This window comes from Haemorhous mexicanus, chromosome 4, assembly GCF_027477595.1.
Source record: "Haemorhous mexicanus isolate bHaeMex1 chromosome 4, bHaeMex1.pri, whole genome shotgun sequence".
NCBI classification, from domain to species: Eukaryota; Metazoa; Chordata; class Aves; order Passeriformes; family Fringillidae; genus Haemorhous; species Haemorhous mexicanus.
Window position 1 is genome coordinate 77,974,300 of NC_082344.1, and position 12,622 is coordinate 77,986,921.

General features: G+C 43.0%; 1 long non-coding RNA gene across 1 annotated transcript; it reads left to right on the forward strand.

Annotated features, from left to right (window-relative positions):
• The first annotated feature begins 10,230 nt into the window (after positions 1-10,230).
• LOC132326975 (uncharacterized) lies at positions 10,231-11,044 on the forward strand. Its single transcript, XR_009486398.1, has 2 exons — positions 10,231-10,416; positions 10,818-11,044. It is a non-coding gene; the product is annotated as an uncharacterized LOC132326975 (long non-coding RNA).
• Positions 11,045-12,622: the final 1,578 nt, after the last annotated feature.

Sequence of the window (12,622 nt, forward strand, 5' to 3'; positions counted from 1 at the left end):
CCTGACGCCTGCGCGGCCACGGCGGGATTTTTTGTGGCGTATCAAGTGCCTCGGACGCGGGCTGTGAGCTCAGGTGAGTCGCGGACGGTTGTAATTTGGCGTGTTTCTGACAGGCATCTGCGTAAACGCCTCACGGTGGGGGGGGGTCCTCGTTTGGCCGCCATGTTGGGAGTGGAGTGTCGCGGATGTCGCGGACTCGCTTGACCTTCTCAAGGTGGCGGCATAAAGGGCGGGAAAATCGAAGCGCGCCCCTCCCGGTAAGTCTGCCGCCCTGTGGACAGAGAGCGGTACTGCAGCCCCCCCGAGCCAGCGCCCTGCCCATCCCCAGGCGTTGGAAGCGACCGCAAAAAGGGCGCTAGAGGGATAGAGATCTGTACAAAGAGATAGAAATAGGGATCGTAAACAGAAAAATATTTAAATGTCGTTTAAAAAAAATTGGGGCTTTTTTGGTTTTTATTAGGTTATAGGCTGGAGTTTTTGAAAAGGATTATAAATATAAATAATATAAAAATATAAATCCGACTATACAAATATATACTATATATACCGATACCTGTAAATATCTAATATAAATAAATTAAACTTATAGAAATACCTATTATAAAAATACTATATCTGATAGATTAAAAGGTTTTCTCTAGACTATATATCACATCTATAAATATAACGAATAAAAATTATAAATGGACATGTAAATATAATTAGGCAGAACAAAATTATTTTTAAATCTTTAAATAGGTTGTAAATAAAGGGGTGTTTCTGGTTTTCATTTGGTTAGAGGCAAGGGTTTTATTTTAAATAATGTAAATATTTTAGAAATATTTTCTATATCTAAATAGAGAAAGATAAAATAAATGTATAAAGATATACACCTATAACTAAACGATAAATTTAAATTTAAATATGAATATATGTAAGTAATATGAAGAGGTGTCATTTAGAATATAAATAATATTAGGCGGCAAAATAATTCATTCGTATGAATGTGTATATAAATATGAAAAATGTAAATATAAAGATATGTAAATATAGGTTAAAAGAAAGGGTTCTTTTCGTTTTTATTTGGTTAGAGGCAGGGCTTTTATTTTAAATAATATGAATATAGATATTATTGTTTTCTATTTCTAAATATAGAACTATATAATCAGGATATAAATGTAGATATAAAGTATAAATCAATAGAAATAATAGGAAGAGAAGTAATAGAGAGCAGAAATAATTAATATATACATTAATATACATTTGAAATGTAAATGTGAGTCTAAATATAAAAACCATAAGTAAAAAAAAAATTAAATACAGTTAAAAAAAAGTGGTTCTTCTCGGCTTTTATTTGGTTCGAGGCAGGTTTATTTTTTTAAATAATAGAAGTGTTACAGAAGTAAAAAACTTAACCAGACATATATAATCAAGATAAAAACATATGTATAAAAATATATAAATAAATATAAACAATAGGAATGTATGTAATATAGAATATAAATTTATATACAGATAGAAAACGATAAACATAAATGTACAAATAAACGTTGTACATCAATATACATTTTTAAATAGAAAGGACTATAAATCTAAAAAAAAAAAAAATTTAAATATTTTTTACAACAAAGGGTTGGTGGTTTTTTTTTTTTTTTTTCGTTTTTATTGGGTTAGAGGCAGGGGTTTTGTTTTAAATAATATGAATATAGATATTATTTTTGTCTATTTCTAAATATAAAAATATATAATCAGGATATAAATATATAGATAGAGAAATATAAAATAGAAATAAATATAATAGGGAGAGATGTAATATAGAACACAAATGACACTATACATGAATACACATTTAAACTGTACATGGGAGTATAAATATGAAAAATGTAATTTAAAAAAAATCAAATAAAGTTTAAAAGAAAGGGGTTCTTTTTGGCTTTTATTTGGGTAGAGGCAGGGGTTTTATTTGAAATCATATGATTGTTACAGAATTATAAAATCTTAACCAGAAATATATAATCAATATGTAAAATATATTAATAAATCTAAGTAATAGGAATCGATTAAATATAGAATATAAATGTATATATCAATAGAAAATTATAAATATAGAAATCAACATTAGGCATCAATATACATTCTAAATCGAAATTTGGGTATAAACATGAAAAATTTGAAAATAAAATATATTTAAATATTGTTTAAAAGAAAGGCTTGGGTTGTTCTTTGTTGACTTTTTTTTGCTTTTTAGCCGCCTGGTGGGCAGAGCGCGGTACTGCAGCCCCCCGAGGTTAGCCGACAATAGCCGAGTGGAGCCGAAGAACCGAAAATAGCCGAGTGGAGCCGAAGAACCGAAAATAGCCGAGTGGAGCCGAAGAACCGAAAATAGCCGAGTGGAGCCGAAGAACCGAAAATAGCCGAGGGTGGACGGAAATAGCCGAGTGGAGCCGAAGAACCGAATAGGACCGAGTTTAGACGAACCGTGCCGAGTTCAGCACGAGAACTTCTCCCCTCCTTTTTCGAGGTGCATTGGGTGTCCCAAGGAGGGCTGGGTTCCTCAGCGGGGGTCTTAGGAGTTGGCGCTGATTCTGCTTTTTCTGAAGGTGTATCAAAGCGTGCTACCTGAATGACAGTTCTCTCCCCTGGAAAGCTTTCTCTCAATGCCATCAGCGCACGAACGCGTTTTAGTTGTGGAACCAGACGGAATGAGAAAAGCCAACACCCGTAGCAGATTTCTGTTTGCTCTGGGTCTGTGAGAAGCGGGCTCTGCGCTGGTCACCGAGAGGCGCTGTTGGAGAGTGGCACCAGCGCCAGGTGTGAGTGTGACGATGATTGAGGGCTCGGAGCAGCCCCAGGTGTGAGTGTGACGATGAGGAGGGGCCGGCTCCTGCCGGGGTCTGTTTTAGGGGGAGGGTTTGCCTCAGCTCCCTTTTGCATGGTGCTGCTGCTGAGTAGCGGGGTTCCCGGGGCTGTCTCGTGGAAGGACGGTGAGAGCTTCTCACGGGCTCTGGGGGAACACCAGGATGCGCGCTTGGATACGCGGAGCGTTGCTTAAAGGAGGTGCCGAGAGACAGAGCTTTGTGCCGGGAAGCGGCAGCCGAACAGGTGAGCCCGTGTGGACTCGGAGCGGGGACTTTTGTCCTTTCCCTTCTCAATTTCATCTTGCCAGTCCCTCCCCGGTTCCCCAGGAACAAAAATGGAGCTTATGAGGACAAAAGAAATTAAGGAGAGGGAAGCAGCTACTCTTCTATTATTGTCTGTGTTTGAACCGGGGGGGGGGGATCCCCCTTCACTTGCGGTTTTAAGGGTGTTGATTGAAGGAAAACCTGCCTTTTCCAGGCTGTTAGGGCTATCACAGGGGCGACAGGGAATCCCTGCGTTCTGTTTTAAGGGGAATTGGAAAAATATCGTGGTCGTATTGTGAGTTTGATTTGAAGGCAGCCACCCCATTTTCATCATCCTAAGGTTTAAATTGAGGGGGCAGCCCTGTTGTCCCTCCTTCTCGAGGGTTCGAATTGGGGTCCAAATCCCTCTTTGCCATCAGTTGAAGGCTTTCATTTGAGGAGAACCCCTTATTTTCTGTTATTACAGGGGATGAAACTGAAGGGGAGAACACACATTTATTCGCCCTTGTTGAAGCGAGGTGAGCCCCGCCCGCGGCGTCCGTTTCGGGGTACAATTGCGGGCACCTCCAGCTCTCGCAGCGTTCGCAGGCTTGCGATCGGGCCGCGCCGCAGCGTTCGAGGGCGCTTCTTCTGCCCGTGGCCCGGCCCCGAACGTTCCCGCTCGGGAGCCCTCCCGGCACCGCCCGGGCGCTCGCTGAGGCGGACGGGGAATTTGGCGCGGCGGGGCTGCCGCGGCAGCGCCGGTGCGAGCCGTGCCGGAGCCGAGCGGGGCTGTGCCGGGCCGGCGGGCGGGAGAGGCGGCCCGGGCCCTGCGCTGGCCCGGCCGGTGCCGGCCGCTCTGCCCGCTCCGGGCGCGGGGCTCGGGCGCCGCCGGGGCCCCCTGGGCCCGGTGCCGGCCCCGCCGGGCCGGGGGAGCGGGCGGGGGGCTCCGGGGCGGCGCCGCCCCTGCGCGCCGGAGGAGCCGCTGTCCTGCCGGCAGCCGCGCTCCGTCCGTGCCGGCAGCGCGGGCTTCGATTGCTGAAAGTTCTTGGACGTCGTGGTTTCGAGGCGGGTTTTGGGAATCGATTGCATCGGTTCGTTCTGTTTGCAGTTGCTGGATGCTAAGGGATAGGGTGTTTTTCCTGAATGCTGTGGATCTCGGTTCAGGTGGTGACGATAAAGGTTTGTTTTGAATGGAGTTTTGTTGTCGGATTTTTTTTTTTTTTTTTTTTTTTTTTTTTTTTTTTTGCCGGGGTGTGCGATGTTTTCTAAAGGTGTGCGATGGTTTTTATGGGTCGTAGCGTGAAGTAGAGGTTAGGCGTTTAATTCTGTTGTGGTGGCTTTTAGTAGCGTGAGTGTGTAGCGTTTGTTCTGGTGGGCTTGAGGTAGCGTCAGGTAGTTAATAGCAGCGGGGTTTTAAAGATATTGATAATTGCGTTTGTGTTTATCGTCTTACAGGGCTTTCATTTATTTGGTTTGTTCGATTGTAGCGTATGTTTTATTGTGACGGATCGTTTGGGAGATATTGTTTATGGTTCCGTTTCTTTTTAGGCTTTGTGTTCATTTCTAGGCGGCGTTTTATTTTGATAGATTGAGGCACTATGGGTTGATTCAGTTAGGATTTTTTTGTTGTTGTTGTAAATTTAAGTTTATTTAAATTTAAGTTTTCGGTTGGGTTTTTGGTTGGGTTTTTTTGGTGGTGCTTTTTTTTTTTTTTTTTGGCCTTTGATATATTTGGTTGTTGTTTATCAGGGGTTTTTTTTTTTGGAACATGGGTATTTATAGGGTGGGTCTTTTTAAGTAGTTTTTTTATTTGGGTAGTTATTTTCTTATTTTGTAGTGGTTGAGATTTTTTTCTATTTCGTTAATTAGTTCGGTTTTTAAAGTTATTTTTACAGAGTATTGGTTATTCTTTGACTTAGTGTAGAGGTAGAAATTTTTTTTATTTTTTTCTTTTTTTTTTTTTTTTTTTTTAGTAAAGTTCAGGGTCATTGGCACTGCTTGGAGTTTAGTAAGGTGGTTTGAATTTTTCCTCGTAGTTTTGGTGATTTGCTGTGTGCGTTTCTATTGGGTTTTCTTTTATATTCGTTGCATTTTTCTGATGTGATGAGAATTGTTACGGCAAAGAGCGTTGTGTGGCTTTTTGCTGGCCGTCGGTTGGCTGGTGGAGGTATCTGGATGCTTTTGGAGGATATTGGTGGGAATTTGATGCTGTTTGTTTTGTCCTATTATTTAGGAATTGGATTTTAAATGTAAAATTATAACTATAACGATAATGAAACAAAACAAATAGATGTATAAAAATGGGAATAAAACCCCTTAAAATTTAAATATAGACCGAATATATAAAAGTGAAACATGTAACATGAATCATTATATATTACAATAAGCTATTATAATTTTTAATACAGAGTATTACATCTGTTTATAGATATCTAAAGATCTAGATTATAAATAGAAACAAAGCCCCAATCAAAATATAAATATAGAAATGGATGACAAATATATGCAGACATATATAACAATATAAGATAATTATAAATACAGAATAATAAAAATCGATACAATACATAATACAAGTAATACTGTATATATCTTATGATAATATATTATAGGAAATGTGTATTGGATATATATAAGTAGAGTACATCAATATGTTATCGTATACTATATAACAAATTATAAATATAAATATGAAAATTATAAATATAAAAATATTTTTAAATAGTAAAGCGGGTTTTTTTTTGTCAATAGGCAGAGTTTTGATTGTAAAAATTTTAGATACAAATAATATAAAGGTGGCAATCTAAGGATAGAAATAGATCATAAATACATACAGATATATATAAAATTTAAAAATATAAGAAAAAATTAGTTGTAGCAGTAGATATGATACATAATAGAAATAATAATTTAAATACTTTTTTAGAATTTTATATATCTTATATGTAATCACTATTATAATGCATCAAAAGAAACGAAAGAATCATATGTGAATATAATTTTAGGAAGTAGAAATAAAAATACTTCAATGGCGTTTAAAATAAGGGGGGGTTGTATTTATTTTGTTAGAGACAGGGTTTTTATTTTGAATAATAGAAGTATTATATAAATAGAAATCTAAAGAAAGAAATATACCATCGATATAGACAGATATGTATAAAAACGCAAAACATAAATAAATACAAACCATAGGAGTAGATGTAATATATTATACAAATTACCTAACGCATCAATGTCCGGTATAAAGATGCATGTGAATGTAAACATGAAACATTTAAATCTAAAATAGATTTAAATATGGTTTTAAAGAAAGGGCGCTTGTTTCGTTCCTGTTGGCTAAGAGGCAGGTTTTCGGCGTTTATTTCAGAGGATTTTCTGGGGGATGGCAGCCGGTTTTTTGCCCGCCTTCCCCGCCCGCAGCCGAGCGCGGTACCGCCCCCCGGACGGGCAGCGGCCGGGACGCGTCCGTGCCGAGGCCCGCGCGCCATCGCGCCCTGGGGGGCGGCTCGGCCGGGACGCGCTTGACCTTCCCAAGATGGCGGCCAAAAGGGCGGGAAAAAGGAGCACCGCGGTCTGTATACCAGACTGCCTGCCCGCCGGCCCGGCGGGATTTTCCGTGAGGTATGCAGCGCCGGGCACACGGGCCCTGGGTCAGTGGCGCAGCTGGCGGACGGGTGGCGGGCGGGCGCCGACAGGCAATGGCACGGACGCCTCTCTCTGCCGGGGACCCGCAGCCGCCGCCGTCCCGGGACTCGGGAGAGGCTCGGCCGGGAGCCGGGTGACCTTCCCAAGATGGCGGCACGAAGGGGGGGCGCAGTCGAGGCTCGCGGTCCGTTCGCTGCGCTGCCCGCACGGCGCCCCCGTGGCGGCGCCGGCCCGTCGGGGCTTTCCGCGGTGGTTCCGGTGCGGGGCTGGCGGGCTGTGGGCTCGGCAGCGCCGCGGGCGGGCGGGCGGGTTTTGGGGGGCCGCTGACGGGCACTGGCGTGGTGGCCTCTCTTCGCCGAGGTACTCAGGGTGCATCCTCTGCTGCTGGAGGGGGCTTTTGTACTGGGGAAGCTTATTTTATTTTTCCGAATGAAAATAAGCTGCCCGGTATGCCCGTGTAGGCGTCAGTAAAACGCGTGCTTTGGTAGGGAATTTAGTACTTAAAAGTAGGGGGTTTATTTGATTTAAGCGTGGATGAGTCTCCAATGACTCGATAGTCACACCAATGTCAATATTACAGCCTGGCAGGTGACCGCGTTGGAGAGAGGAGGGCGGCTGCCAGCAGGCAGCCCCCCGGGGAAAACAGGGGAGTTTCAGTGGTTTCTGGAGCCTGAGGAACAGGGAGATGCCCTGAGCTAAGCAGGAGTTAAGCGCAGTCATGCGGAGGCCTGGCTGTTACGATTGAAGGTCGCTTCGTGAATATCGATAGTTTCTGTAGGTATTTTTATATCTATAGAAAGATAAAAAGTAAAAGTAGACTATAGAGCATTGTGCAGGAGAAGAAGAACCCTTTATGTAAGATGTGACCTGAGGGGCATCATGCCAGGCTGTCCCTTCCAGACTGGGAAGGATTCAGTGTTTTGTATGGCACGATGGAGAGTTTTGAAAAGTAAGATTTCCTCTTCGGTGCAGGTCCGATGGGTGAGGCCTGGCAGCTTGTGCACTGCCACTGTGCTACCCTGCGTGCCTCTCCTTCCCTCCCTGCTCCGCAGGCACAGCACGGGATCAGCAGGGAGAGGCGGCTCTGTCGTGGAGGATCCAGGAGCTCGGCGTGCGTGTCTGAGCCTGCAGCTGCGAGCCGCAGCAGGACCCAAGGTCTGCACACGCCTGTGTACAGGTACTCTCAGAAATGTTGACTGTCCTGACTGAGCTCTCAGGAGCTGGCAGTGCCAGCCTGGAGAACAAGAGTAACTTCCAGCCTTTTCTTTTGTCTCCGTGTCCAGTGTTCAGTCTAATTCCTGCTGGGCCTTTGCCCATCATGGTGTGAAATGCTTCAGGGAATAAAGGGGGGGAAAAAAGCGGGGGGAAAAGAAAAAAAGATCAAACAGTGGTCTAAACCTCAGGAGGAAGAAGACATCTGTCAGGACACACTCTTAAGAGAAATGGGATAAAGAATACTTGTTTACTAAATCTTTCGTATCTGTAGCTAGTTCAAAGACAGTCAAAGCCAGTCCTTCCCGTTAGAAGGGCAAAAGAAGAACAGAGAAGCCCTCAGCCTAAGCCATTGGAAGCAGCAGCAGCAGCTTTGTGTACTCCGGTGTGGCAGGCATTCCTGGGTTGGCTTTTTTTCTTTTGCATCTAGCACCGGTAGAGGAAAGTTCTTTGCAAGGTGATCGTTCCAGCCTTGAATTGAAATGTGAGCAAAGAGGAGCTTCCTCAGTTGGATTTGGGTTTATTCATGGCACTTGTAAACAGAGTTAAGGTGAAGATAACACGGGCAGGGAGTGTGCCGTGGGTTACCACAAGCGATAAAGGATTTTGGGACGGTGACAAGGCAGTTTCCCCTTCAACGTATTGTTTTTTTTTTTCTAGAAGAATGATGCGAGAACAGAAAAGTTGCAATGGCATTGCAGTTCCCTGCACAGAAAATAGCCAGGGAGGTGAAGCCCGGCCAAGTGGTGCCGTTCGACTGCGCCCCGACTGGGAGCATCAGGTGAGTGACGAGGACTGAGCCGCTCCCCCCCTTTAGCAAGCACACCGGCAGTGTCAAGCCGGATCACCCTTTTCCAGACCGCTGGCATGTGCTTGGGGACAATAACCTGTACTTTTCACAGCCAGGTCTTCTGAGCCACAGCACCTCCTGCTCTGCGGTGGCCACTGCTCACTGATCCCAGTGAAAACAAACTTGTGTACAGGCACTCTGCAAAACTCCCACCTTAGATGCCACTGAAGCGCAGCTTTGGCTTTCGGGCGTCTCCCCCGCAGGCCGTCCCGTGTGTCGTTTCCGCAGAGGATTCCTTGTTAGTTAATTACTTCGTTTTGTTTTTAATTTCCAAAGAATATCAGTTGACTTTTACAGCTTCTTCAGTGCTCCCCAAGCTTCATGCCACACCTAAATGCTCATCTTCGCTGCCTGAAGGTCCTTTCTGACCTGAACGATTCTATGACTTTGGTCCGTACTTCAGCTTAAGGGAAAAGCTGCACGTTGATTGGGTTTTGGAGAAAAAGATTTGAACGTCCAGCTGTGAATTGATCTTGTGTTTTGTCTTCCAGGTTCATTCCCATTGTGATCTGCAAATGGCAAATCAGGGTTGCTCTTTGTTAAAACCAAAAGCGCTCTCAGAATGTTGATGGAGGTGATGATTGCAGGGGCGATGCTTCTGGAGAATAGCTCCCCCATCTTCCCCAGGGCCTGGGCAGAGAGAGGTGGAGCTCGGAGTCCCCCCAGTCCTCCCGCGGGTGCTGGCGTCTGCAGCGCCATCGGGACGGGATCCACGGCGCAGCTCCCTCCTCCAGAGGCCGAAAGCTCAGCCTCCAGTTTCGTGCAGGGTGATCACCTTTCCAGGGCAATACAAGCACTTCCCAAGAGCAGCTGGTGAGGATGGCGCAGAAGCAAGGACAAGGGTGCAGTGAAAAGTTTGGTGCATCGATCCAGCTTCCGGACATGGTAGGGAAGACACACCGTTTGATAAAACACCAAACACGGTACTTTTCATTCTTTGTGTTTTTCTGTGCCCCCATTGTGATCACCCCTGGAAGTATTATTTTCGAAAAACATATCTAGGAGAGAAATCGTAACCTGCTTTGCGTCCTTCTGCCTGGAAGGGTTGTGACACAGGGAAGTGAGGAAGGGGCTGGCCGGGGTCAGCCTCTGCTGAGCCTCAGCTCTGGCTGCTGCTCCTGCTTCCCGGGTACAGCCAAAAGCTGTCATGATCAAAAGAGCAGGCAGCCCTTCTGTCCTGAGTCACAGGGGCCATTTCTTCCTGAGTGACTCAAGATGGGAAATCATTCTTGGAGCTTCAAAAGAAAAAAAAAAAAAAAACCTCACGCAATCATTTCTAAGTGTGTATATATACACATAGATTTCCTTCAATGAAGAAGAAAATCTTAGAAATATCATGTCACGTCTGGCTTCCTAGAGAACATCCTTATCTCTGGGCTTCTGAAATCAAATGTCTGTGCATTTATAGACCATTTCCCCTCTTTTGATGTGCTTCCCACAGTGATCTTCTACCCTGCCCCACGGCAAGAAGAGTTTGGTGATTTTGCTGCTCTGCTCTCTCAAGGGTGTTGCAGGCTGCGTAGCAGGGAGTGAAGCCCTTGTCGCTGCTCATCAGACACTTTCCTACAGAATTCTCCCTGCAGTGATAAAATTAGACTGGTGTTAGTGAGCTGCCAAGTAGAGCAGGTAACATTGGACAAGAATGGTTTCTGAGCTGCTGTTCACTAGCACGTGTTTCCCCTTTCCAGCGCGGTGCCGCCGCCCAAGAAAGGATTTTTGTGGGTCAGCCAGATGTGCTCCTGCCTCCCACTGAGGCTCTGAGATGGAGCCGAGTTTGCATTCCAGTTTATTGCAACAGAGGGTCACGGGAAATTTCCTCAGCTATCTCAGGCACAGAGCCATGGAAGCAAGTAAGCCTGAGCTCCTGCGTGCTTGCTGTGAGCCTTGGGACGAGTGTGCATCATTGCAGGCTTGGAATTTATTGAAATGTGCTAAGGAAACCGGCTCTGGGGGGGGAGGGAGGGAGGGAGGGAGGGGAAATCCTCTCTTCACATGTGCCAATCCTTCTCTGAAACTCACCCCGGCAGGACAGCACGAAGACTGAACGTGTAAGAAGATGTGGGGTGCAATGGAGAACCTGGCAGGAGCATCCGACGCACACGTGCACGAGTTTTGCTTTTTGCTTGGATTGAAACTCAAAAGTTGTAAGGAATTTGGGAATGAGATGGGACGTTTCAGAAGAAGAGGAAGGAGGAGAAGAAGTTGTTGTTACAGTCCTGGCAAAATCCTTTGTTCTAGCTAATAAAAGAAGTTAGTTTTAAAAAAAAAAAAAAAAAAAAAAAAAAAAAAAAAAAGTGTTTTTTTTTTTTCCTTGAATATTATATTCGTTGGTGGTGTATGGTGTGTTGCTTTATTTCTTGGTATTCTTAACTCTCTGTCATTGTTTTCTTTTTGAGTGAGGCTAACTTTATGGATGGGTTGGTTTGTATTTGAGTAGGATTAATTTCAGTAGGTTTCTTGAATAGACTTGGGATATTGTTGGGATTTTGGTTTTGTTTATTGGATGTATAAACAGAGAGATTTGGTAGGGCTAGCTCGGCTGCTGGAGTTTTGGGTGTTAATTTATTAGATGGCTTTTGTTAAAAGCCGTTTTAAAATTGTTGAAAGTTTTCTTAAAAAGGTCGTGGTTTAAAGGTGGTTTTTAAGAATTGATTGTATTGTTTTATGCTGTTTGTAGCTGGTGTACCAGAAGGGATATGGTGTACTTCTTGAGTGTTACGGTTTTAGCTTTCCCAAGTTCCGATTTATTTCTGGTGTGATGGGTTTTGTTTAGTTTTATCTTTGGGGACAGGGGCATTTTTATGGTGGGTTTTTATAGGCAACATTTTTTAAAATTTGGGTAGTGGTATTTTTAGTATTTTAATAGTTTAGATTTTTTATTTGTATGCTTTTAATTAGTTTTTTTTTAATTTTTAAGATAATTTTTATAGATTATTTGTTCTTATTTGTGAGTTAGCATAAAGGTGGAGCTTTGGGGGCTTTTTGTAGTAATGTTTAGGGTCAGTTGCACAGTTTTGAGTTCAGTGAGTCGGTTTGATTTATTTTTTCATGGGTTTTTGTTTTTATTAGCAGTTATTTCATTTTCAATGTGTGTTTGAGTTTTTTGGGTTTCTGAGCTACTGGTTTGGGAGGAAGTTTAGGATTGGAATGGATGGGGGGGTTTGGGCTAGTTATAGAGGGGTTTTAAAATTTATTTCCAGTTGGGTTTCTGTGAGTTTTTAATGGGGTGAAATGTAGTGGGGCCTTTGTTCTTTGTTAGTAGCAGAAATAGGTTTTGTTTGGATGTGCTGCGATGGGACGAGCGTGCCCTGCGCGCCGGCGCTGACCGAGGCGCGTCGGGATTTCTCTGGTTCTGACGTGTCAGGTGAGTGAGTTGATATGGTTTATTAGACAGGTCAAAATAGAAATAAAAATAAATTTGAAAGGAAATCTAAAACTATAACTGTAAACATAAACATGGAAAACAGATAAATATATAAAACTATCATATAATGTATGTTATTGTGACATACTATAATATATGGAAAATAGAGTCTAATATATATACACAAATATATATAAGTAGAGATTGTAAATATAAAAATATTCACTATAGTTTAAAAGAAATTGGGGGTTTTTTTTTGTTTTTATTAGGTTATAGGCTGGGTTCTTTTATAAATAGTAGAAATATAAATAATATAAAACTATAAATCCAACTATACAAATCTATAATATATCTACTGATACCTATAAATATTTAATATAACTAAATATAAGTAATATAAATATATAGTATAAAGACAGGTCTGTTCTTCAAGGCATTCTCTATACTAGATAATCTATAAATATAGTA